General features: G+C 38.1%; 1 long non-coding RNA gene across 1 annotated transcript; it reads left to right on the top strand.

The window, feature by feature from the left end:
* The first annotated feature begins 2,488 nt into the window (after nt 1-2,488).
* On the top strand, nt 2,489-3,154 carry LOC135786119 (uncharacterized). The gene is made up of 3 exons (XR_010546863.2): nt 2,489-2,581; nt 2,792-2,957; nt 3,055-3,154. It is a non-coding gene; the product is annotated as an uncharacterized lncRNA (long non-coding RNA).
* The last annotated feature ends 219 nt before the right edge of the window (nt 3,155-3,373 follow it).

Below are 3,373 nucleotides of genomic sequence, written 5' to 3'. Positions count from 1 at the left end.
ATGATTTGAATACATTATTCATTATGCAATTACAATAATAAATATTCTTGTACTCCATTAACTAAAAATCACGCAAATAAACCTCTCTTACATTTCTGTAATTTAAAATCTTTATGTCTTACAGAATGTTTGCTCTTTTCTCTCTAATCTGTCTGCTTGTGATCCCAGGTAAGACTACAAACTTATACATTTTGGCTAGTGGTGAGTACCTATAACTAAAATAATCAAATTTAATTTATTGTTAAAATAATGAACCTCACATTTAAACATTATAAATAGTAAGTTAAAATGAAGGCAATTGTCACAAGCTTTAAAGATGCTTTGTGTAAGTTTTAGAAGGATCTCTTGACAGAAATGCAATATAAAATACATAACTTTCTTTCCACTGGCGTATCTAAATGGACAAACTGTTCTATAGATAGCGTTTTGTCACTTTGGCCCTGTCCCAAATGGCGCACTTCATGTGGACTTTAGGTCTAATGGCCTTAAATTATGCACGCATAGGGTGTCCCATCTGTCATTTTTATGCCCTGAAGTGTGCTCATCAGCACCCCCTTTAAACCCTTGATGCGGTCTTTGGCAAAGCCAGACCAATCAATCTCTTGACGCTTGAGCCTCTCCTAAAATACAAATTTCAGTGCACCCTCTTGGACTCGCGTAAAGGGCGATTTATAGTCGTGCGTAGGTCCTACGGCGTAGCAGCAACGGCGTAGGTTCCGCGTCGGTTTTCATTTATACATTTATACGTGCAAACACACGCGAAACCGCTGGTTGGCAGTAATCACGCGTGTAACCACAGTAGCAGCAGAAGTCCTCACATAAGAAGAAGCTAAGCAAGTTAACCCACAAACGAAGAAGAAATAGCAACTTGTTGTGTATAATTTGAGAAGACCAGCAATGATGGAAGTAAATAAACAGCGACTTATGTTTCAGTTTGAGTTAAATCACTCCTCAACTTGGCTCATCTTTGTTTTCACCGTCTCAAACGGAATTTTACCTGACGGGAGGGGTTCTGGTGTACCAATCACAGCGCTTACGGTCCGCGTAGAGCCGACGCGCTGTTAGAAATTTTGTGAGGTGCGCGTCAGGCTACGCAGAGCTACGCACAGGCTACGGATAGCCTACGCCGTAGGACCTACGCACGACTATAAATCGCCCTTCAAGGGTCCCAAGGATCGGCACTCCATGATGTCATCATAGTGTGGACTCTGAGGAGGACCACAAGTCCAGAGTGTGCCATTTGGGACGGGGCCTATGTTGTCTCAAACGACGATATGTTTGTCCTGTGGCAGCTACCATACATGGTGTATGCGTTTTGAAAGGAAGGGGTGAGCTGTAGTCTGAGCAGTTGATTGCAATTCACAATCTCACCACTAGATACCACTAAAAGCTACACAGTGGACTTTTAAAATAATTTTTATACGGGTTATTTTCAACCCAGCACTGGTTAAAAAAAGGAATGAACCTTACCCTGTTGGGTTTAAATTTAACTATACAGGATAGTTTAAATTCAAATTCTGGGACACTTTTTCACCCAACACTGGGTTGAAAATAACCCAGCATTTTTTAGTGTGTACATACAAACATACATTTGTAAAAACTTAAATACCTTTATAATCCATACTCTGAATTTTGTTTGGATCCATTTCATGTTTTTCAGGAATGTGTAGCCAAAACTGGACAGTGAAATATTTAAACAGAGTAAAATGTGTCTTAAAGGGCTCAACCACACTTCTTTCCAGCAGTTTCACATATCCTGATGGTCTCAATATAACCAAGATATTTTGGACCATAGATCCAGTAAAAGATGAGGATCTGTCTGAAGTACCAGAATATAAAGGCAGGGTTAAGTACCTTATCGGTGAAAAACAAAACTTTCTCTAACTGAGTAATATAACAGATGAGGATGAACATGTGTACTACATGAAAATCGTGACAAATGTAGAAAAAGAAAAATATTTGGGTCGTCCTGGAATTAAGCTGAAAGTGACAGGTACAGTAAATCTACAGTATCCCCCTGTATATATATACACACATTTAAACTCAATATTGAACTTGTTTTTTTTTCTTAGCTCAGGGTTGAGGTTCACAATGAGGAAAATTCTACAGTTTTATTTTGTAAAACCACATGCAACCTTACAAGCAGCACAAAATATATCTGGTACAAAAACAAAAGTCCTTTATCAGAATCATTCAGTAGTAATAAACTGACACTGCAGTCTGTGAACAGTGATGATGAAGGAGACTACAGCTGTGCTGTGAGAGGAGATAAAGATCTGAAATCTCCAGCTGTCACACTGATGATTCTTACAGGTAAAATAATCTGCAAAACTCAAGATTTAATTAAACTATGGTGAGAGTTTGTGACTGATCTGAAAACAGCTCTTAACTGTTTTAGAGTTTATATCATCACATTATATTTATTATGTCTTCTCCTCTACATGATAGAAGGAAACAACCTGGTGGTTTTGAGTAAAGTTCCAATGGTTGTGAATAAAGTTCCAGTGGGAGTGACCCAGACTGTCAACTTCACATCTGTATCTGTGATACTATTGGTTGTTATAGGGATCTGTATCAGAAGGTGAGGATTTAAATATTCACTGATGTGTTAAGTGCAAGTCGCTTTGATGATTGATGTAATTTCTGTTGAAACAGGAAGTTTTAAAATAGCCTATAAGGTTTAGTTGACCTCAGAGTCTGGTGTGTAATGAGAAGCTAAAGTGCAGAATGATGTCATGGAGACTTTGAGAAGATAATGTCTCTAAAATAAATGAGGTTTTTTGTTTCACAGGAAAAAAGCGACATCAGAAGTTCAAAACAACACAAATCTACAGCACCATAGAACGGTGAGAGATTCTCCTGCTGTATGTTCTCATTTGTCTCAGATGGAGTCTTCTGAAGGGATTTACATGACCCTTGACCCCAAGACCATGAGTGCTGATTATGACACACTGAATGTGAGTTACTCAGTGGTTCTTGTTAGGTTTTGGTCCTCATGTAGAGTTTATAATCTGATGCTTTGGTTGTGATGTTTATTTTTAATCTGTTTTCTAGAATGTGAGGAAATCCACTGATAACAGACAACCTTGAAAGCACACAGTTCTGCCATCAAAAACAGCTGGAGAGGACAGAAGAAGATATAATGACATTAAACACTGGATGTTTGTTTTAAGCGAATAGTAAAGTGGTTTATAGTTAAGGCCTTGTAACAGTAAGTGCTAGCAGCAACTTGGTGCAATTCAAATTCGTATCAGCTACTCTGAAATACTGTGACTGATTAAAAAAAAAAGGATTTTTCTTCAAGATACCTCACATTGATATTGTGTAGTTACTGCTATCTGCCTCTAGATGTCAGGTCTGAGGTGCTGATTAT

The sequence above is a fragment of the Paramisgurnus dabryanus genome, chromosome 4, assembly GCF_030506205.2.
Source record: "Paramisgurnus dabryanus chromosome 4, PD_genome_1.1, whole genome shotgun sequence".
Lineage (NCBI taxonomy): Eukaryota > Metazoa > Chordata > Actinopteri > Cypriniformes > Cobitidae > Paramisgurnus > Paramisgurnus dabryanus.
The sequence above is the reverse complement of the archived record's forward strand: the minus strand, read 5'-3'. Positions and strand labels throughout refer to the sequence as shown.